The sequence below is a fragment of the Moschus berezovskii genome, chromosome 11, assembly GCF_049115385.1.
Source record: "Moschus berezovskii isolate FMDL1 chromosome 11, NW_MosBer_1.0, whole genome shotgun sequence".
Taxonomy (NCBI): Eukaryota; Metazoa; Chordata; class Mammalia; order Artiodactyla; family Moschidae; genus Moschus; species Moschus berezovskii.
In genome coordinates, this window is record NC_142470.1 from 86,438,696 (window position 1) to 86,463,465 (window position 24,770).

The 24,770-nt window shown below is 40.9% G+C and overlaps 1 protein-coding gene across 2 annotated transcripts in view; it reads right to left on the reverse strand.

The window, feature by feature from the left end:
- Positions 1-24,770, reverse strand: part of TMEM178A (transmembrane protein 178A) — a 207,284-nt gene that overhangs the window by 178,372 nt on the left and 4,142 nt on the right. For both annotated transcript variants that reach the window (XM_088841527.1, XM_088841526.1), the window contains exon 3: positions 21,408-21,535. The gene's annotated coding sequence lies outside the window, so the exon portion shown is untranslated. The remainder of the gene's footprint in view (positions 1-21,407; positions 21,536-24,770) is intronic.

The window sequence follows — 24,770 nt, forward strand, 5'->3', positions numbered from 1 at the left end:
ACATAGATATACAGCATATGACCAGAATGGTACAAATTTTGTGAGTCTTTTGCACCAAATGTATTTTATATTTATGACAGCATAGGCTTTTAGGGGCTTCCCCAGCAGCCCAGATATTAAAGACTCCACCTGGAATGCAAGAGACCCAGGTTTGACCCCTTAGTTGGGAAGAACCCCTTGGAGGAGGGAATGTCAACCCACTCCAACATTCTTACCTGGAGAATTCTATGGACAGAGGAGCCTGTCGGGCTACAGTCCATGGGGTCACAAAGAGCTGGACATGACTGAGCAACTAATACTTTCACTTAGGCTTTTGGAGATGATCTAATAGCCTCAATTCATAGGCAAGAACAATAATATCCTCAAAACACAAAAGGCATTTCCTAGGTCACGAAGTAGGTGGCATAGCTAGGCCTAGAACCCTGGTCTCTTGACCCTTAGCCCAGGGCTCCCTTCTCACTCCAGGCCACTCCCTCAGCATGTGAATAACTCAGAGGAAATCTTTACAACCTGCTCAAGATGGGAATAGATGGCACCACTGAATCTTCTAGAAAGTTGAAACACCCAGGAAAAGTGCCCTGTGACTGAGCATGAGCCCTGCGGAGGAATAGGAACAAAGATACCTACTAAGTTGATGGATGGCAGCACACACAGGCCTTTATTTAGTGACAGAATTATGACCGAGTAAGTTTCGCCAGTCCTCATACTGTCCCCTCAGTGGGACAAGCCAGGGCTAGTCAGAGACTTTATCTTCAAGGGCAATAGAGCAAGGCACGCTGAGCGGAGCAGTGGTTAAGTCATTGCCCATGTATGAACCCCCGAGTGCAGCAAGATCTGGGTTTGGTCTATGGGTGGTAGAAGCAACTTTGGCACCACCAGCTGCTGGAGGTTAGTCATCCTCCTCATCAGCCAGGAGCCTTCAGTTCCTGGATCTGAAGAGAGAGTCATGTCCTCTGGGCACATTCACCAGAGTGTCCACATTTTGCCATGACCCAGGCATCCTCTGAAACTGGGAGAAAATTCAGAAGAAGCAAGAACTTGACAAAAGGGAGTGGAGAGAAAAGTAAATTCAGAAGGTGACCCCCAAATAATACTACCAACTCTGATCCAAGCTCAAGCTTTTAAGATGGAATTAGAAATGCCCTTCATGGGAGGTTCACACAGGGCTTGGTCTATTTGTTTTTAAACTACCAGGTTATTCTTAGGCACAGTGTTTCATAAGGTCCCTAAGATAAGCCAGTGTTTGGAAGACTAAAAAGGTGAGACACCCAAGCTTGTGGAAAAAATTAGGTCAGCCATTGTTCTAAGGCCTCAAAGGGCCAACATTCAAAACGATTTTGCTTTTTGAGCTTTAGACAATTGCTGGGGGTGTGGAGGGGGAAAAAGAACCTCAAATTATGAGACAATGTGGAAAACAGATATGGTTGAATAATCATCATTGGAAGATCTATTTTATGTAAATAGAAAGAGTTGTCAATCCATAGAATTTTAGTATATTATATACCTAGAATATTCTTGACATTTTAACTTTCTTTCGTTTTTCTCCTTTCTCTCAACTCCCCCAAACAGCCTCTGCTTGCTGAAAAAACAAATTCAAAATGCCAAGTAAATCTTCACTCTGACTACAAAACTCCAATGTGCAGGCATTCTGTCACTGCTTGTTATTAAGCAATTTCTGTTTCCAAAATGTAATTTTTTTCCCTTGTTTCTTCCTTTCAGACTTCCCCCACCTTTTATATACCTAGCTGTTTCTCAAAACATACCTCTTAGGCAGGTCAAGGAGAGTTATATCTGCACGTTCCACTGGAATCCAGAGAGTGAGGTTAAGTGTAAGATCAAGGACACAGAGCCAGCCGGGGACAGAGCAAATCCAGAGGCCCTAACACCCAGAGCTCCACAAGCCTCATTATTACACTGCCTCTTGAAAACCCTTGCTGAGATTGGAGTTCCTCCAGCTTTTATTGTCACCATTAAAATTATTAATGGTCAAGAATCCAGAAGCCCAACTAGAGTTTTCTTGAAATACCTCACCAAGGTTGAGGAACACTCAGTGTGAAACATCATTAAACTCATTGCCCCTGGACCAAGTAAGACAAAGAGCTAAACAACCCTACTTGTGAAACCAAAGTGATATTAAAGGCATTTGCATTAGGCTGAGCTTTTCACACATTTTGTACTTGCTCCTCTGTTACCAAGGGGACCCCATTCCAATAGCACTCTGGTGTCAGCATCATTATTACCAAAGGTGGAAATTATATCTGAGGTGTTAAAACGTGTTGAAGTGCTGGTTTTCTCTTTCCTCTGAAGGGTATTGGTGAATCACTCCTGTATCTCACCAACCCCTTACATTCTGTGATTGGCAATTACTCCTTTCACATTAAGGATGGGAGCCCAATGGAAACTACCAAGGGATGGATTCAGAAGTACCCTTCTCCTCCCATGAAGCCAAGCTATATGGACTCTGAGAGTGACCCTGCCCTTAGGAAGCCCAGAACCTAAAGACACCTCCAATAACACAGTCAGCTGTTGGCCTTCCTGACCATGACCCTGCACTGGAAGGATCAGAGCTGTTACCTGAACTTCGTTAGTCAGGGCAGAAAGGGGTGTGTTCCCCCACCCACCTAGGCTTACTATGGAACCTATCTATCAAGATGGCAACACTCAGCTGGATTTACAGCACAAATCTGATACCATAAACCAATATTTGGATGGTTCATTATGAGAAACTTGGGGTTATAACTTTAAATTCTAATTTTAATTACTCATCCTGAGATGTCTGATACCAAAAGCAAAAAGTCCTCAAAGGTTGATCCTGGATGCCGTTTCCCTGAATCTATCAGACAACAGCCTGCAGGGGAAGAACACCTGTTTTCTAATCTCATTTCCATCCATAACTCACCATCTGAGCAGGTCACAGGAACTATCTCAGCCTTCTCACTTTTTTCATCCCGGGAAAGGCAATACTTCACACTTTACCTTCAAGTATTTCAACAATGATGTTAAGTAACACATCAAGGTAAGGCAAAAACCAAGATAAAATGTAAAACACTGTGTTCAACAGCGAGAAGACTGTTATCTCTTCATCCACTTGTGCCAGCATCTGTCCTGCCTCTGAAAACTGAAGGACTCTGGTCAGCCAGAGCCAATGTCAACAAGAAGATTTTAATCATCACCAGTGTAGCCTAGTGGCTGTCTGTTATAAGAATGCTCTGAAGTCCTGGTATATTTCTTCTTTTTCCAGTAACAATAATATATTTGTATACGTCTTCATGGTGTGAGGGTGTGTGTATGTGTGTGTTCTTAGCGAAATATTTCAATGACACATGAACTAGTAGCCTTCAAAGAATTTTTTAAATGTGTTTCCTATGAAGAATGCCTTTTTCTCAGACTGTCTCTCCAGCATCTACTTAACATCAAAGGCTGACACGCAGCCACAGTGTAACTGAGAATTTTATTTAACCTTGTCTTGTGATGTTATGGGATACAAATGAACAGGAAGTGTTGAGATGGTAACTGTTTGGAAAGCAGCCTGGGGTTGAAGCAGAGACCTCTGTTACTCAGCCTGAAAATGGCCATGGCCCCTATATATTAAAAAAGAAAACAAATGTCTAGAGATTCTTCTACAAGTAACTTGCAGTGGTATAGAGAGAGATGGACTAAAGAGACTTTTTAAAGACTTAAGGTCATAGTGATATGGACCCCCGATATAATTCCCAAGAGAGGAACCCCTTACCCTCTGTGATATTCTTTCCCCAAACCCATAACTCCAGTCTGATCCCGAGAAAACATTAGACAAATGCAAACAGAGGGCCCTTCTGCTAAATACTTGATCTACCGAGGCCAACAAGACTGAGGAAGTGTCACAAATCAGGGAAATGTCAGGAATCACCATGCCTGAGCGTAGAGTCCTGAACTGGATCCTGGAGCAGAAAGGGAGCGTTAAGGGAAAAACCAGTGAAGTCTGAATAAAGCTAGTAGGTTAGTTCATAGTAATGTCACAATATTCATCTTTCAGCGCTGACAGATATACCATCAACACGTAATATGTTAACATTAGGGGAAATTGGGTGAAGGGTTTGCAGGAATTCTCTGTATTTTGTTTACAACTTTTCTGGAAATCTACAATTATTCCCGGAGAAGGACTTGGCAACCCACTCCACTATTCTTGCCTGCAGAATCCCAAGGATGGAGGAGCCTGGTGGGCTACCGTCTGTGGGGTCGCACAGAGTTGGACACGACTGAAGCGACTTAGCAGCAGCAGCGGCACAATTATTCCAAAATAAACAGTTTATTAAAAAGATAGAAAGAAACATATCAACCAATCAAATTGTGGGACTTTACTTGAATCTGGGTCAAAGAAACTATTTTTCAAACATTTGTTTATGAGACAACTGGAATTTTAAACACTGGATATTTGATTATATGAAGGAATTAATTATTCATTATTTTTAGGTGTGCTAATGGGATTATAGTTGTAGTTTTTAAAGGAGTCTTTTTTTTTAGAGATACAAACCAAACTATTTATAGATGAAATGATACAGTGTCTTGAATTGGTTTCTCAAACAGTACAGAAAGGGGAAGTTGGTGGGGGTGTCAAAAACATGAGTAAATAATTACTGAAAATGAGTGATGGGTTTATCGGAGTTTATTATTCTATTTTACTTTCTTTGGTATGCTTGAAGTTTTCCACAATTTTTAAAAGATTAATTTAAAAGATACAAAGGAGGAAGACCATAATCCCCTAACTTTCGATCACATAGTATTATATCCGTTGCTGTATTTGCCAGCTCAGCAATACCCCCCAGTTATTCTCATGCAGTGTCTCCCATCCTTACCAAACCCAGAGGCCAACTTTGGGATCAAAGTTCTCTTTGGATTGCCCACTCACACGAACCTCTGGAACTGGCTCAAAGGTACCAGAACATCGTCATCAGCTGGGAGACCAACCCCGGGAACCTGAATAGATTTCCCAGTCCTTTGGTAAGCCACAAGGGCCACCCAGTGCCCAGCACGGAGAGAAGAGAGTGTTTCTCATGAGCCTAAAGGCAGCCTCATCCTTCAGCCAACTGCAGGAGCAGAGAGGTCTTTCCTCTTTCTCAGTGATGGTTTTGACATATTGAGTTCCTTTTAGCCTCCAAGCAAATTGGATCTGAACACAGATGAACAGGAAGAGAAGTGACGACAAGTCAGGGCTTAATTTTAATGCCAAGCTTTTTTTTCTTCCCCAGTGCAGAAGTCTTATTAAAGAAACAGCAGGATGCTGACAGGAAACTGTTTGTAAGTAGAAATAACACTTATTATAACAAGTCAGAACAGCAGGCAGATAGGTTGGTTTGTTTGTTAATTATATCTGATTTTATTTTCTAATGAATGCCTTAAGAAAGGGGAGAATCATTCTGACAGCTGTTTGAAACCAGATTTTAAATCCTCTTAGAAAGATGATACGGAGCAGAAGCAATCAGAGTCTATGAAGCAAGAGGAGGTCTCCTCCAGCCCCTATTGTTGATCAGATCTGTGAAGCTTAATAATTTATAATCCTGTGAATGAGGATCTAAATTCCTGCTTTAATTGATGCCTGTTATTTGACGGAGAAAGTCTTTTGCTCACTTATGGGGATGTTACTGATTATGATATGCAGGGAATGCACATGTAACTTGCTTGCATTTATAACAAGTAACCTATAGTTCTTCTCTATGTATGATATTCCCAAGGAGAACAAAGTATATTTGCTTTAGAGGAAAGTGTTAATTTTATCCAGATTAACTAACCAAATGATTACATGGTCATGAATCAGAAAGAAAGATATAACTTCTAAAATAGGGACTGAAAAGAGAAAGCAAAAAAACCGTTTGGGGAACAGGGCTGGGAGTGAATTAACCAGCAAGAGTGTTTTTAAATTGCCCTTGGGGTGGATTAAGCCTCCAACTTTTTTTTGTCAGAAATGAGTAATTACTAAAGGGAAGCAGCATAGCTCACATCTTGGCATTTTTATCCAAAATTAAGGTTTCACATTATACATTCCCACTCTATGTGCACTTTATAGTCTAACTACAAATACCTGCACATTCAATCAAGGAAACCTTGGAGATCAGATCTATCCAGACAGAGCAGTCTGAATCATTTAGAACACAGCAAAAATAACACGTGATGGATAATTAAGGGAAAAGACAGGTTTGTCAGCTAGATAATCCAAAGCATCATCTCAGGTCCCAGAGGGATTACCCTGCCTCTTTCCCTTGGGACTTCCCTTCACCCAGACCACCTTCAAAATTCTGCTTTGAATGGTGCCTCCTACAGGAAGCCCTCCCTGGTTCACTGACCTGATTTTTGCATTTTGCTCCTCACTGCCACAAGAAGCATGTCTGTATTTTGCATTTGATCCTTAGTAGCTTGTTTTATATCAATATTAAGGTGTTCGTTTGATTTGTGTCTTTATTTTACCTACCCCCTTAAAGAAAAGTTCCTTAAGGACCCCACTATGTCTTCTATTTGCTGCATATTTCCCCAGGGTGTTAGCAAGAAGGGCTCTCAGGAATGTTGTCTATTGACATTGTGGAGCCAGTATCAAATCGATGGGTTTGGCTTGGGCTTTGAATCCATCTAAAAGTTTAGAAGGGGGGAAATGTGAAATTAAATAAATAATTTTAATTAGATTTTTAAAAACCTCCCTGAACCTGTTTAATTATCTGTTATGTGGAGATAATGTGAAAGTCGCATCCCTCCCCTACTCCACCCTGATTTTCTTTAAACTGGCTATTTTTGTTTCTATTGAATCAAGGGTTTCTCTAGGCTCGCTTAAATTTTACTAATAAACTCAAAACCCAACCTGTGGGCTAGATTCAAGGCTGTGTCAGCACAGATGCCAGCTCAGGGCAGCTAAGCTCCCTTCTCAAAGGGACTGGCTTGGCCACATTCCGAAGTTAATGCACCGTCTGCGGCTTGGGGGCGTTTGGCACAATAAAGGGTCTGAATTCCTACAGCCAGCGACTGGACAGTCCCTCTGGGGAGAAGGAAGGAAATTAAATTCTTTATCACATTCTCAAGTCCATGGAATTCTGGCAAACAACAGACATGGCTATTCAAGATGGAGCTGAATTCAGATAGAACTGGAGATTGGGAATTGATTTCCAGAAACTGATGGAATTTCTTACCCTCTCTTTATTAATATCCAGCACATTCAGGAGCCTATCCTGAGGCAATTTTGGCCAAGACATCTCGGCTTGCTCTTAGGAATGAGTGTATGCTGAGATGTGGGAAGCGGTCAGAAACTCGCTGAAGAAACACACCACTTCTATTTCCGAGAGCCAAGGAGAGCAATCCAATCTGCAAAATGCTTCTAATCAGCTTTCTTTCCACCAGCACCTCATAAATCTCCTCGGAATTTTCAAGAAAACCAGTGGCAGAGGTCATGCTGACCAGGAGGAGATGCTGTAGGCAAATCAATTCAGGTGCGGCATTAGGAAAGAAATCAGACGAAGGGTTGGAACAACCCAAGAAAGTTGTAAAAGCAGAATGTCCAGTTACCAGCACTGAGGATGTAACCCAGCTCCCCACTGTGATGATGCTGGGTAGTGGGAGAAGCCCAGGAATGGGAAACCCAGCAGTGGGAGCAGTTACCAAATGCCCAGTGGCCAAGTTCTAACTACCTGTCTAGCCACCTGTCAGCTGGGACCTGGCAGGATCTTGCTATGCCTTTCTAGACCCGAGTTTCCCCGTGTGTACAATGCACAGAGGGCCAGCTCCATGGGCGGGCACTGGGCTCAGTGCTCTGCTTTCACCATCCTGAAATTCTTAATAACAAGGAACCCCACATATTTGTCTTCCACTGGGTTCCTCAAATTATGTAGCTGGTCATGAAACTAAAAGTGGGATATAAGTGATTCTGGCTAAATTACTTGATTAATTTATATTATTTTGTTTTAAGCTATCTGTAAATTATCCTATGAAATCAGCATGATGACAGGATAGAGACTAGAAAGAGACCATACTTTAAACACGCTTTACTGGCAAATGGTGTGATCATGATCAAGAGGCTATTCCAATTAACTGATTAGGCGAACTGAAATCCTCCATGTAGATTAACTTTCATAACAATAAGATGTTGAGTTACATACTAAACCTGAAATTTTATACTGAAGGTATTTTAATCTCCTGCTCTTTCAATGAAGCAGATGCTCATTCTTAACTATAATTCTCATTGGATAATACAATATAGAAAATGCATGGCAGTTTCTAGTGATTTTAGTGATGTTAAGATCAAAGTAATATTCTTAATAAAAAGCAAATATTTATTCAGTTCAGTTCAGTTCAGTCGCCCAGTCGTGTCTGACTCTCCACGACCCCATGAATCACAGCACGCCAGGCCTCCCTGTCCATCACCAACTCCCGGAGTTCACTCAAACTCATGTCCACAGAGTCGGTGATGCCATCCAGCCATCTCATTCTCTGTCGTCCCCTTCTCCTCCCGCCCCCAACCTTTCCCAGCATCAGAGTCTTTTCCAGTGAGTCAACTCGTCGCATGAGGTGGCCAAAGTATTGCAGTTTCAGCTTTAGCATCAGTCCCTCCAATGAACACCCAGGATTGATCTCCTATAGAATGGACTGGTTGGATCTCCTTGCAGTATAAGGGACTCTCAAGAGTCTTCTCCAACACCACAGTTCAAAAGCATCGATTCTTCGGCGATCAGCTTTCTTCACAGTCCAACTCTCACATCCATACATGACCACGGGAAAAACCATAACCTTGACTAGACGGACCTTGGTTGGCAAAGTAATGTCTCTGCTTTTTAATATACTATCAAGGTTGGTCATAACTTTCCTTCCAAGGAGTAAGCGTCTTTTAATTTCGTGGCTGCAATCAGCATCTGCAGTGATTTTGGAGCCCAAAAAAATAAAGTCTGACACTGTTTCCACTGTTTTTCCATCTATTTCCCATGAGGTGATGGGACCAGATGCCATGATCTTTGTTTTCTGAATGTTGAGCTTCAAGCCAACCTTTTCACTCTCCTCTTTCACTTTCATCAAGAGGCTTTTGAGTTCCTCTTCACTTTCTGCAATAAGGGTAGTGTCATCTGCATATCTGAGGTTATTGATATTTATTAAAGACTGACTATTGAGTAGGGATCTTGGAGTCTGGGATTTAAGACTTAGGGTTAGGATCAAAATCAGGATTAGTTAGCAGTTAGGATTGGGATTGAAGCTGAAGCTCCAAAACTTTGGCCACCTGATGCAAAGAACTGACTCACTGGAAAAGACCCTGATGCTGGGAAAGACTGAAGACAGGAGGAGAAGGGAATGACAAAAGACGAAATGGTTGAATGGCATCATTGACTCAACGGACATGAGTTTGAGCAAGCTCTGGGAATTGGTGATGGACAGGGAAGCCTGGCATGCTGCAGTCCATGGGGCCACAGAGTCGGACACAACTGAGTGACTGATCCAAATTGAGGATTAGGGTTAAGGGTTGGGATTAGGATTAAGATACAGTACCTAACCTGGAGACATAATACACAGAAACCTAGACAAGACTACTGATATAATACAAATAATATGTACATACTTGCCCACACATACACAAACAATAGCAGGGGAGGAGGAAGTTTGGTTAAGGGCCAGTGAGTCTCAGAATATTTCAGGAGTTCAGGGGAGGTCAATCTCAGAAAGGAGAAGCCATTCTAAACCATCATGGTTCCCTTGGTGACAACAGGGTGGACCCCATGGTGTCCCAGGAGCTGGTTCCTGTTCAAGTTTAGGAGTCACCATTAAGTCAATGAACGTAACACCATTTCCTGGGAGGCTCGGGCTGGTCCTATGTAGACATAGAGGTGAACAAGCGGAGAGTCTGGTCTCCACACAGCTCCTGTCCAAGAGAACCGGGAACACAGACACCTGACTGAAGTCAACCCCGGACCACCAGTCCCGCCCCCTGCAGCTGAATGACAGGAGGGCGCAGAGAAGATGCATCAATAGAATTTTCTTTGAGTTACTGATGAAGACTGTTGAAAAATGAGAAAAATATCCATCAGGGGGATCAAAAAAGGCAATCTCCCATCAGTAGGAGTGCACCAGGGAATGGTGAGGCGAGAATGTGACTCGGGTTTTCCTCATTAGCTGGCTGCCTGGCAGTCCCAACATCTTACCAATCCTGTTTGCTCAAAATGACAGTCACAAAACATGATGTTCCCCGACATTTCCAAAAGCAAAGAAATATGCAGTATCATTTTGCTTTGCTTTAAGCAACTCTGATTTTTAAAATTCAAAGAGATAAATCACTGAAGGATCCTTGACTTGATAAAATGTCTCACGTCAGGATGGCCTTAAAAAGGAAACTCCTGCAGTAGTACATTTTAGGTAGAATTGACTTCCAAGAAAAGAATTTATATGCAACACGGAAGCAGCCCATCTACTATATAAAGTCAGGTAGCCTTGAAAGTTGATCCAAGTCATAAAAATAAAAAAAGTGCAAAACAGTCATTCTTCACCAAGATTATTCAATTGAGAAATCTGGAAGAGCCATCTAAACAACAATCTTCCTGTCAGTGGCTGTATTATTAGACTGCAGCTTTCCAGTTTCCTGTATGTTGACAGGAAGCTGATCTCCTGAAGTAATAAGACAATGTACACCTGTGGGATCCTTTCTTCAGCCCCATTAAATGTTAATCAGGACCAGTTTATCTATACACAGCCCCTTCCACTGCAGTGAAAAGTCTGATGTAACAGATTGACATGGAAGGATTTCCAGGAAAATCCTAGAATGGAGTATTTAAATGATGATTTGTGAGCACTTAGAAATTGAGACGTGATCACTGATTTGTATTTTCTTGAGCAGCCATACTAAATGATTGATGAAAGGACGCATGTGAGCCTGGAGGGAGGGCCCTAATAGAGTATCACAGAGCTCTTTACTGCTCAACGTTTTATCAATGTCTAGAATAAACATTTGGAAAGTCCTGTTATCAAAATCATGTAGCATACAAAGCTGGAAAGCTAACATACTAGGTAGCAGAATCTAGATTTTAAAGTTTCAATATATGGAAGAAAAAAATCAAAATAAGCAAAATATAGTTTATAAGGGATAAATGTAAAATTTCACATTTAGAATTTTATACAAAGAAAAAAATCTGGCTTGTTGAAAAGTCATGGGACAGAGAACTAGGTGTCTTAACTGGCCAGAGATTTTATATGGGCCCTCAAAGAAATATAGATGTTAAAAACAACAACAAAAAGCTAACGGTTTCTGGGCAGTTAACATTTATTTTCTCCTTGGTTATCAAAGATTCTTATTTTCTTTATACTCTTCTGAACTTTTCCAAATTTTCTACAACAAGAATATGTTATTTTTATGAATAGAAAAAAAAATTATTCTTACTATTTTAAAATATTCTCATGACTGTCTGTGGAAGTTGGAGCAGGTTATTCTGTACAATAGAGGCTGGAACTAGGGGAAATAACTAGTATCCAGTTCATAATGGAGTGAAATCCCATTTCTGGAAGTGTCCACATAAACACTGGCTAACTGCAAAGGTAGTACAGCATTTCTCCATCTACAGAAGATGTATTAAAGTAACTGTACTTACCATATGGTTGTGAAGGATTCAATAGGTTCATCCATATCAATGTTCTTAAGACAGTAACAGGCCTGTGCTCAATAAACATTAGCTACTAGTATCTTCCAGGAGGGGCTTCCCTGGTGGCTCAGTAGTAAAGAACCTACCTGCCAATGCAGGAGATGCGGATTCAATCCTGGGATCGAGAAGATCCCCTGGAGAAGGAAATGGTAACCCACTCCAGTATTCTTGCCGGGGAAATCCCATGGACTGAGGAACCTGGCAGGTTACAGTCCATGGGGTCACAAAAGAATCAGACACAACTTAGCAACTAAACAGCATCTGCCAGGAGTGGTACACGAAGAATGTCTGCTTCACTTGAGAAATTAAATGATTACCAAGGGTTTCTTCCAACTCCATGATCTTATTATTCTAGGTAGGAGATTCTCTATTCCATCCCCAACCCAGATGGCTCTCTCTTATTATCTAAGCCTGAAGTTCTGAACAGAATCCTGACAATAATAAAATTATTGCATGAAAGGAAGTGTCCACAGGAGGACACTGTCCAAAGGTTATGCAGAACCTCATGAGTTTCCTTACCAGCATAGGAAGAAGGCCCAGCAGTGGCACTGGACATGTAAACCAAAGTCATGATTGAGTTTCCAATAACTAGACAAAGGATAAGGCATGGGTGAGATAGCCAAAAAAAAGAAGGAGCCAAAGAAATCACAGAAAACCCAAGTCCATGTTCATTCATTCAAACGTCTATTCAACAAACGTATTTACCAAGCACCTTCTATGTATTATATATACTAGGTCTGTGCTGGTGCTAGGCACAGAAAAGCAGGCACAGTCCCTACTCTAACGGAGTCTACAGTCAGTGAGAAATTTATTTGAACCAAATAATCACAGTAAATATAAAATTACAACCATGATCACGATATGAAGGAGAAGTACCCAGTGTCATATGGTAGAGATTTGCCCTGGATATAGAGGTCAGGGAAGACAGCTCTGGGGAAGCCACAACTAAGAAAGACTTGAAGAAAGAGGGAAAGTTACAAGTTGAAGAGGGATGAAGAGCATTCTGGGCAAAAAGCTATTGAGAAAGGGAAACATAACAAGTAAAAGGAAGTGAAAGAAGGCCAGAGTGGCTGGTGTGCAGAAAGCATGGTGGGGCATGGTTTCAGATAAAGCGGGATAGGTGCAGGGCTTGTTAAGAATATTGTGTCCTAAAATAATGGAAAGAAATTCAAGCATTTCAACCATTTTCAGGCTGGGCAGTGGTGGCCATAATGATCAGATGAAGAAATCACTCTGGATACGTTGTGAGAGGTGAAGGTCAAAATGGCGGCAGATAGGCCAGTAAAGAGGCTTTTGCAGCAATCTAGGTAAGAGATGGAAATGGCAACCCACTCCAGCATTCTTGCCTGGAGAATCCCAGGGACGGGGGAGCCTGGTGGGCTGCCGTCTAGGGGTCGCACAGAGTCGGACATGACTGAAGCGATTTAGCAGCAGCAGCAGCAGCAGCAGGTAACAGCAGGTAGCTCCAGATAGTGGGAAAGGAAGAAGGAACAAGAGTATGGATTCAGGAGAGGTTTAGAAGGCAAAATTGAAGGCTGAGGGAAGGGTCTTGGAGACTGCAAGTTCTGGCCTACTTATCTCTTCAGTGAGATGGGGAACTGAAGAGATTTGAAGTTGGGGATGGAGATCAACTTTAAAAACTATAATTCAAAAAAATGCATGCACCCCTATGTTCATAGCAGCATGATTCACAATAACCAAGACATGGAAACAATCTAAATGTCCATCTACAGAGGAATGGATAAAGAAGATGTGGTACATATACACAATGGATAAAGAAGATGTGGTACATATACACTCAGCCATAAAAAAACAATGAAATAATGCCATTTGCAGCAACATGGATGCAACTAGGGATTATTATACTAAGTGAAGTAAGTCAGAAAGAGAAAGACAAATGACATATGATATTACTTACTTGTGGAATCTAAAATATGATACAAGGACTTCCCTATTGGTCCAGTTAAGACTCCATGCTTCTAATGCAGGGGGCATGGGTTTAATAGCTGGTTGGGAAAGTTCTGCATGCTGTGTGGTATAGCTGAAAAAAATAATAATAATAATAAAATATACAAATGAACCTATCAGAAACAGAAACAGACTGACAGAAATAGAGAATAGACTTGTGGTTGCCAAGACAAAGACAGGGATGGACTGGAGTTTGGGATTAGCAGATGCAAACTATACAGAATGGATAAACAACAAGGTCCTACTGTGTAGCACAGGGAACTATGTTCAATACCCTGTGATAAACCATAATGGAAAAGAATATATATACCTTAAACTGAATCATCGCTCTACAGCAGAAATTAACACATTGTAAATCAATGATACTTCCATTTTAAACACTAAAATTGAAAAAAAAAAAAAAGAGTTTGGTTTTGGATGTGTTATATTTTCAATATCTGTGAGACTTCCCAAGTAGAAATGTTAAGAAGGAAGTGGATACGTGGGTCTGGAGCTCAGAGGAGAGATCTAGGCTAGGAAAACGTTTTTGGCATGAATAAAATATAGAAGGAGAGAAGCGTGTCTAGGAGTGAACCTTGGGTATTTTAATATTTATTAATTTGAGAATAGATAAGGCTACAAAAAATGATAGTAAATTAGCTGTCAGAGAAGACAGAGGAGACCAGAAAAGTCTTGTGTCAGTGAAGCCAAGAAAAGACAGTGGTTCCAGGAGGGATGGTGAACAGAACAGATGACTGCTGGGAAGGCAGAGGAAGAGGAAAGACCTCAGCACAAGCTGTTTGGTTTGGTTGATGGCTCAGGAGCCAATCTGACAGTGACCAGAGGAGCGAATGGGAAGTGAGAAACAGAGTCCACAAGCATAAATATTCTTTCTAGAAGCCTCTATAAGGGGGAGAAGAAAATGTAATGGTTCGAGAAGAATGTACAGTTGGGATACGGTTGTCTCCACTCCTCCCACTCTACTCTCAGTGGGAGACTTCAGCACACTTCAAAGGTGATGAGAAGAATCCAGTAGAAAAGCGACTGAAAATAAAAGCATAATGAAAGAACATGCAACACCACAGCGGGATAAGAGGCTAAAAAGGACAGCTGGCCAAGGACGTGCCTTTTGGCCGGGAAGATGCAGCACATAGGACTGCCTGGTCACAAGGTGGTCGCAAATGCCAGGACTCTGTTGACGTTATGACAAAGCTGGTGGAGAGGAAACCAGCTGGGATCAAAGCTCCCTGCTGCTCCCTGGTTTAGGCTTCCAAGCAATATATCTGTGAGAAACTGGTAGGGTACTACCAAGAAATCTTAGCTCAGGCATCCCAGAAATTGGGTCCTTTCCTCAAATAGAACAGTAGTCCCTGTGGGTGGGAGTACTTAGGGTCCTCTTCTGAGTTGAAATCCATACCAATTATCATCTGAAGAAATGATATCAGGTGTGTCTCCTCATTCAGGTCTCAAGTTTATTTCCCAGAAATATAATATTTTGCAAATGAAGAAACAGCTGCATCCCTGCTGCTGCTGCTGCTAAGTCACTTCAGTCATGTCCGACTCTGTGTGACCCCATAGACGGTAGCCCACCAAGCTCCCCATCCCTGGGATTCTCCAGGTAAGAACACTGGAGTAGGTTGCCATTTCCTTCTCCAATGGATGAAAGTGAAAAGTGAAAGTGAAGTCGCTCAGTTATGTCCGACCCTTAGCAAACCCATGGACTGCAGCCTACCTATGGCTATTCTCAACTTGAACAGAAGAATTTGGAATTTGCATGAGTCCAGCTTTCCAATGGTTTCTAAAATGTAGAATACCAGCATGGCAGGAAGCTATCCTCTGAGACAGTGTTTTCAGACAGCCATGCCCAGGCCTTATGAAGTCACAGTAGGGAAGGAAACCCAGTTTGTCCCAAGCATCTGCTAGGTGCCAGGCTGTGTGCTGGTCACCTTGGCAGGCATTATCTCATTTAATTCTCATAACACTCTCTGACTTCTGGATCTGAGTTTCTACCCAAAATAAGAGAAATCTACTTTGCCACCTTTCTGAGAGTTCCAGGCTGGTTCTTTTACTACCCTGGTGGCATTCATGTATGGCCCCAGGCTAACCTGGGCTGCCAGGCCTCTGACAAAGTAGATTTTTGAGTTTATAGCAGCACATTTCCCTGAGCTTTTCTGTATTTCTCCCAGCCAACTCAACTGCCAGGAAAGGTCTATATTTTTATCTTCTCAACTTTCCTTTCTTCCAAGTTTTGTTCCAGACAAATATTTGTGGTCACTGCCTAATGAAACCAAAGTACACAAATGTCATGTGCTAATTTAAAAAAAAATGGTGAGATGAAAGATTTCTGAGTACTTACCAGAGACCTAATACATTATTTTTTTAAGCCAACAACCCAACCTTAATTACAACTCCCATGGTTAAAACCTTTTTCATCTCTCAAATGACAGAACCAGGGCAAGCCACTGAGCAGGGTTTCTAGAAGGAAGTGACGTTTCCAACAAATAGGAGACAAATCTCTTCTTTCCATTTCTCAAGGACATATTTCAACTGTCCTTGGCCGCTAGGGACACTAAGGATCAACACTTTCCTTGTCACTAGTCACCCTACTATAATTGCAGTATCTCCTATGAGAATATCTCACTATTCAGCTTTTATGTTCTGAAATTCTGTAAATTTTTCTTGATACCTTGTTTTTCCCAGCTTTATAATCAGATGATGTAAGCATAAGTAGAATGCTGACAATTAATCCCAGATTCATAAAATGTGTATGTTAGTCATGTGGTCATGTCTGACTATAGCCTGCCAGGCTCCTCTGTCCATGGAATTTTCCAGGCAAGAATACTGGAGTGGGTTGCCATTTCCTCTTCCAAGGGATCTTCCCGATTCAGGGATTGGGACCCAGGGAATGAAGCCAGGTCTCCTGCATTGCAGGTGGATTCTGAGCCACTTGGGAAGCCCACAAAAGCAATCACTAAACAGTTTGTTCCTAAGAAACAGCAGCTCTGATCCCAAAGGACACTCCTTCACAGGGCAAATAAACACTATGCGTCTGTAATCCCAGAATGCTTTGCGTATCGCTGAAGTGGGTCAGGGATTCAGAAGACTGCTCCGTTCCCATCTGGGAGGAATTCCTACATCCTTCCCTCTCTAGTCTCTCCCAGCCCCTTACTCCCCACCCTCCCCCACTCCCCACACTTCCTCCATGTAAAAGTGAGGGAGGCTTTCTTCCTATAAGTTTGCAGCTACCTATCCCTAACTGAGTTCAGTACTGAATCAGTCAATCACAATGTAATGAATACCAACTGCATGTGACACTAGATTACCTTTCATTACCTCTGTCTGCATAGCTCATTAAGAATGAGGAACATAACACTTTAAAACACATGCTGCAGAAATGCTGGATAATTATGATAATTATTAATAACACATCAGTCTAAGTGGAAATCGGGTTTTACTCAGGTGGATAAAATTACCTTCAGAACAATCCATATGGAATAAGTGAGTCAGCACCATTCTTTATTCAGTCTGTAGATCATACCTGGCATTCAAAGTTTGTTTCTCAAACACAAGGCCCTTGTAAGCTTTTCCTTCTAAATGTACCTGCAGCATTGCCTTTTTCACTAGAATAATTTTGAGTTAGGGCTTCCCAGGTGGCATAGCGGTAAAGAATCCTTCTGCCAATTCAGGAGATGCAAGAGTCACCGGTCTGATCCCTGGGTGGGAACGGAGGAGGAAATGGCAACCTGCTCCAGTATTCTTGCCTAGAAAATTCCATGGACAGAGGAGCCTGGTGGGCTACAGTCCTTGGGGCTGCAGAGAGTAGGACATGACTGAGCAACCAAGCACACACACACAGAGGCTATTTTTCTAACAAGTGAAAAAATGTTGATATGAAATTATTGTGTGTGTGATTAGTTTCTTCCTTTCTTTAGTGAGCATGTGTTGCAGGCTTGCTATGCTTCAGGCAATAGGCCAGGCACTGAGCTATCAGTGTGAGCAAGACACACCCATGCCCACAAGTACCTCACAGTTTAGCAGGTGCCTACCCAAATTACATTAATAATGACTGTTACTGGTACCATGACAGACATCTATGAAGTCACAGTAAGGTTCCAAAAGCCATTACAGTGGGTTCTACCTATGAAAGGTCATAAAAGACTTCATTTTTCAGATTCACATTCAAGTATTTTGTTATTAAGTGACTAACCTCTCTAAAAAGCAGAGACATTACTTTGAGAACTAAGGTCCGTCTAGTCAAGGCTATGGTTTTTCCAGTGGTCATGAATGGATGTGAGAGTTGGACTATAAAGAAAGCTGAGCACAGGAGAATTGATGCTTTTGAACTGTGGTGTTGGAGAAGACTCTTGAGAGTCCCTTGGACTGCAAGCAGACCCAATCAGTCCATCCTAAAGAAGATCAGTCCTGGGTGTTCATTGGAGGGACTGATGTTGAAGCTGAAATGCCAATACTTTGGCCACCTGATGAGAAGAGCTGACTCATTTGAAAAGACCCTGATGCTGGGAAAGATTGAGGGCAGGAGGAGAAGGGGATGACAGAGGATGAGAAGGTTGGATGGCACCACCGACACAATGGACATGGGTTTGGGTGGACTCTGGGAGTTGGTGATGGACAGGGAGGCCTGGCGTGCTGAGGTTCATGGGGTCGCAAAGAGTTGGACATGACTGAGCAGCTGAACTGAACTGAACCTCTCTAAGTACAAAAGTATTTGTTATTTCTGGCAGTAATGATAGTTAAGCTTAGGAACTGTGGTATAGGCTCTATCAATATATGCGATGTTTTTAACTGAGGTTTGTACTTTATATGTTCTTCTATAGAACAATCCACAGTTGCTGTCAAACTGTTCTATTCTCAGCTGGCTGATCTACAAGCAAAGCAACAGTTTCAACCCATTCTGCAAAAATTTTCTGACCCAGTATGTACTAAAGTTGCACATCCTAGAGTAGTGACTTCACTATTTAAATATATATCTGGTAAAACTGAAGCTCTGAAGTTTAGTTAATAGTTTGGTACCAGTGTTAATGTCTTCATTGGGAAAATTGTACTCGGTTGTAGAGATGTTAAAATTGCAGGAGATGCAAAAGATGCCGGTTCAATGCCTGGGTCAGGAAGATCCCCAGAGAAGGAAATGGGAACCTGCTCCAGTATTCTTGCCTGGAAAATTCCAAGGACAGAGGACAGTCCATGTAGTCCAAGGCAGGCTACAGTCCATGGGGCTGCTCAGTCATGACTGAGCAACCAAGCACACACACACACACACACACACACCTGGAAATATTAATGTTTTTATGAGATCAATGCTACTTTCAACATGTTGTAGGAATAATGTGGACTTTCTTGAGTTTTACACATTCATAAGTAAATGGTCTGTATCTCGTGCCTTTGTTGGTTTTCTGTGAGCTGTAGTTTCTGGGAAGTGAGCAGCTCTCATTCCTGTGACTCTTGTAATCCAGTCATTCATGTGCCTCCTTCATGAGGATTCAGTACGGCTGTGGCGCTGTTATCCCTCTGATAGGAACTCTAACTCGGTGTAAAGCCCCAAAGTTCTGTTACTTGTTTTTATTTTATATTGTACTATATTTTATTTACAGTGTTGTGTTTGTTTCAGCTGTATAGCAACGTGATACAGTCATATATATATATATATATATATATGAATTAACAAAAGCAGTTCCCATCTTTTGATGGGATGCTCATGGTTTATAACATAAATGGCATTAAAAAAATGCTACAGAAAGTGCATTCCACAAATTCTTTTTCTTTGAAAGGGGGGCTTTGAGTCACCCACCCATGGGGTCTTTTCTGCCAGCAGTTTCTTTTATTTCCATGAAGATTTTATTTATAAAATGCAACTTATTTAAAGTACAGTTTTTAATATCCACCTTTTTTTCCTTTACTTTTTTTTTAAACTATAGTTGATTTACAATGTTGTGTTTCAGGTATACAACAAAGTAATTCAGTTATATATATATATAATATATACAAAAGAATATATATAATATGTATTATATATGTGTGTGTGCTCAGTCGCTAAATTGTGTCTGAGTGTGAGCTCATGGACGGTAGCCTGCCAGGTTCCTCTGTCCATGGAATTTTTCAGGCAAGAATACTGGCGTGGTTTGCCATTTCCTCCTCCAGGAAATCTTTCCAACCCAGGAATTAAACCCTGATCTTCTGCATCTCCTGAATCAGCAGGTAAATTCTTCACCACTGAGCCACCTGAGAAACCCTTATTATATACATATATAAGAATATTTTTTTTCAGATTATTTTTTCATTATAGGTTATAATAAAATATTAAATATCATTCCCTGTGCTATACAGTAGGGCCTTGTTATTTATCTGCTTTATATATAGATATGTACAGTGTATATCTGTTAATCCAAAATTCCTTATTCCTCTCCTCCTCAATATCAAAGAAACAAGCAACCCAGTCAAAAATGGGCAAAAAACCTAAATAGACATTTCTCCAAAGACAAACAGATGGCTAACAGGAACATGAAAAGATACTCAACATAGCTTATTATCCAGTTCAGTTCAGTTCAGTTCAGTCGCTCAGTTGTGTCCGACTCTTTGCAACCCCATGAATCACAGCACGCCAGGCCTCCCTGTCCATCACCAACTCCCGGAGTTCACTCAAACTCATGTCCTAGAGAAATGCAAATCAAAACTACAATAAAATATAACTTCACACTGGTCAGGATGGCCATCATCAAAAAGTACAAATAATAAATGTTGACGAGGGTGTGCAGAATAGGAACCTTTCTACACGGGGGAATGTAAACTGGTACAGCCACTATGGAGAACAATATGAAGTTTCCTTTAAAAACAAAAAATAGAGTTACCATATGATCCAGCAATCCCACCCCTGGGCATATATCTGGAGAAGACCATAATTCAAAAAGATACATGCACCTTGATGTTTATTGCAGCACTGTTTACAATAGCCAAGACATGGAAGCAATCTAAATGTCCTTCTACAGATGAATGGATAAAGATGTATATTTATGTACAGTGGACTAATACTCAGCTGTAAAAAAGATTAAAATAACACCATCTTCAGAACATAGACGGACCTAGAGATTATTATACTAAGTGAAGTAAGTCAGACAAAGAAAGACAAATCTCACATGATATCACTATATGTGGTATCTAAAAATGATACAAATGAACTTATTTACAAAACAGACTATTATTATTAATCAGACAAACTAAATATGGAAACTGAAGTTAACCATTTAGAAGGTTGTATAACAATTTAACATTTTTACATATTTAGGCATATGATTGATTTCCTAGTTTACTTTTATTGCATTTTTTAAAAGTATCAATCTGTATTAGAGTTCTCCAGAGAAACAGAACCAACAGAATGTGTGTGTATGTGTGTGTGTGTGTGTGTTTATATATACAGAATTCCTTCTTGCTCAGGGGAGTTCAGTCTTTGTTCTGTTAAGACCTTCAACTGATTGGATAAGGCCCACCCACATTATAGAGACATTCTGCTTTACTCAACTACTGATTTAGTTGTCAATCTCATCTAAAAAATTACCTTCACTGAAACATCTAGAATAATGTTTGACCAAATATCTGGGCTCCCTGGCCCAGCCAAGTTACCACAAGTTACCATATAGTCTATGACAGATTGAAAGATAGTTTGAGAATCATTGTACAAGAAAACTTTTAATAGTCTACCAAATAGTTCCATTAATAAAAAACCTTCAGATTAAGAATGTTCCTGTTTCCACAGGGGAACTACTGTGAGCAGTTCCCTGGATAGTCTAGGGGGAAAAAATGGAATAACTTTTCTATACTCACCATTGAGCCTAAGTCATTAAAATCCATCTTCGCCCATTGAGACAATTTGTATTGCTCTAATCCTGAGGTTCCCAAACTTTTCCAATTCGTGGCATCTTAGTGTCTCAGTAATTTTTTTCACAGAAATCCTGGGCCAAAAAAAAAAAACACCATAAATCTCATTTATCCTATAGGATGGTCCCAACAACTTAGCCGTTTGAAAAAAATAATACCCATAAATTGAAAGAAAAAATATTTTAATTTTATTCTTAACCACAGTTATTTATAAAAAAGGATATGTATGACAATTGGGCATTGAACATCTTCTCAAATCTTGGAAGCTGTTTAGACACCACCACTTATTCACCTCATGTTCACACTGATTTTTACTTATGACTCTCATCTTTAAAAGGATGCAGCACAGTCTAATGCTGAAACTCTGAACAACCTTGACCAAGTAGTTCACCTGGTGGCCAACAGATGTCAAGCATCACCCTTGACATTTAACCCACAGCACAGAACCTCCCCGAGTTTGCGGTGGTGTCCTGGGCACCTAGCACATAGTCTGGAATTCTTGGCTCTATTCTTTTTCAATTTTTTATTCTGTTCTCCCATTTGTAAAATATAATCATCCATTTTAAATGTCTAGCAACGACCTCTGCTAAACCTGGATGAAACAGAATATAACATTTACGGTCAGGACACTGGCCTTTCACTGCTAGCACTCAAGAAGCTGAGGATTTCCTCCTCTGTTCTTTGTTTCTGGTGAAGCCTGTAGAGGATGAGAAGGTCCCCAGTGGCCAGACATCCCAAATATATGTCTCAGAGAGGGTAACAAAATCTTCTGCTCCATTATACATTTAAATAATAAAGCAGTTTTAACCTTGAGCTCATAAATAGACACATAGAACAGATGGGTGGTGGTGAGGGGTACAAAATGGGTGAAGGAGGTCAAAAGGTACAAACTTCCAATTATGAAATAAGTAAGTCACGGGTATATAACGTATAGTGTTGTAACTATAGTTAATAATACTTTATTGCATATTTGAAAGTTGCTAAGGGAGTAGATCTTAAAAGTTTTCATCATGGGAACTCCTTGGCGGCCCTGTGATTAGGACTCTGCATTTCCACTGCAGGGGACACAGGTTTGCTCCCTGGTGGATCTTGCATGCTGTGTGATGTGGTCCTGGAAGATCCCACATGGCATGTAGTATGCAGGGTGGCCAAAAAAAGTGTTCATCAGAAGAGAAAAAAGAATTTCTGTAGCTATATATGGTGATGGCTTTAACTAGACATATGGTGATCATTTTGTAATATGTACAAATATCGAATTATTATACTATATCAGTCAGTCAGTTCAGTCGCTCAGTCATGTCTGACTCTTTGCAACCCCATGAACCACAGCATGCCAGGCCTCCCTGTCCATCACCAGCTCCCGGAGTTTACTCAAACTCATATCCATTAAGTCGGTGATGCCATCCAACCATCCATCCTCTGTCGTCCCCTTCTCTTCCTGCCCTCAATCTTTCCCAGCATCAGGGTCTTTTCAAATGAGTCAGCTCTTCACATCAGGTGGCCAAAGTATTGGAGTTTTAGCTTCAACATCAGTCCTTCCAAAGAACACCCAGGACTGATCTCCTTTAGGATGGACTGATTGGGTCTGCTTGCAGTCCAAGGGACTCTCAAGAGTCTTCTCCAACACCATAGTTCAAAAGCATCAATTCTTCGGTGATCAGCTTTCTTTATAGTCCAACTCTCACATCTATTCATGACTACTGGAAAAACCATAGCCTTGATTAGATGGACCTTTGTTGACATAGTAATGTCTCTACTTTTTAATATGCTGTCTAAGTTGGTCATAACTTTTCTTCCAAGGAGCAAGCATATTTTAATTTCATGGCTGCAGTCACCATCTGCAGTGATTTTGGAGCCCCAAAAAATAAAGTCAGCCACTGTTTCCACTGTTTCCCCATCTATTTGCCATGAAGTGATGGGACCAGATGCCATGATCTTAGTTTTCTGAATGTTGAGTTTTAAGCCAACTTTTTCACTCTCCTCTTTCACTTTCATCAAGAGGCTCTTTAGTTCCTCTTCACTTTCTGCCATAAGGGTGGTGTAATCTGCATATATGAGGTTATTGATATTTCTCCCATCAATCTTGATTCCAGCTTATGCTTCATCCAGCCCAGCATTCCTCATGATGTACTCTGCATATAAGTTAAATAAGCAGGGTTATACCTGAAACCAATATAATGTTATGTGTCAATTATAACTCAAAAAAAAATACAGTTTTTAACTCATCATGTTATCTTTTAACAGACTATTCAAGACTGAAAGCAGTACAAGAATAGGTAGAATTTAGTACCTTCTAATTTTTTTTAACCATTCTCAATCACATTTTAATCTAATCCTGACTTTTCTATCCAATTATACTTATTTCATTCATCCTAAATTCCTGTCCCTTGGATCATATAAGAGGCTCTAACAGGAATACCTGGGACTTAAGCATAGCTTGAAATCAACAATCTTTGTTTTTTCATTTGGGTCAAAATGTTCTCTTCAACATCACAGTTGTTGTCATCATAAATATTAACTATTTATCCTATTTGGCTGGATTTAACAGTTGAAGGGATGGCCTCCCTCTGTCTCCTGTTTCTAGCTTTTCCTGGCTCCTTTTCCATCAGCAGAGGAAAGGGGAGAGAGAGAGAGACTCATATATCTTATATTCCCTACAAGACTGTCTCTTCCTGGCAACAATGAAAAAGATTTTTTCTTTCTCTGTCTCTCTCTCTCTACCCCCTCCCTCCTTTCTAGGAAGATCCCCTGTTCTCTTAACTACTGTTCATTACTACCTTCAGATAGTTGATACAGACTACCTCTGACATTAAGCTACTGTTTTGTAATGGAAAATACATTCCCTCTCCAAGGATAAATCCAAGCTTATCAGAATATACTATTTAAAACCACTTTCATAAGAAACAGCACACAATTGTAGATAGATGGCTCAGAGCCGCTGGGACTCCAGGACAGGTATCTGATGTCAGAACAAGGAGAGGAATGCCCTTTCCTGCTGCTCTCCATTCCCTCTGCTTGATGTTGAACCCCCCACTTCTTTTCTTGCTGGAGATTTCTATAAATCAGACATCAACAAATATATTGGATTCTTTATACGTTAATCTGTTTAACATTTCAAAAGTGCTGAAAGATTTAGGCATATTATCAATCCAACTCTGGCTAGCCTCTGATTACTCAGTTCAGTTCAGTTCAGTCGCTCGGTTGTGTCCAAATCTTTGCAACCCCATGGACTGCAGCACGCCAGGCTTCTCTGTCCACCACCAACCCCCGGAGCTTACTCAAACTCATGTCCATCGAATCAGTGATGCC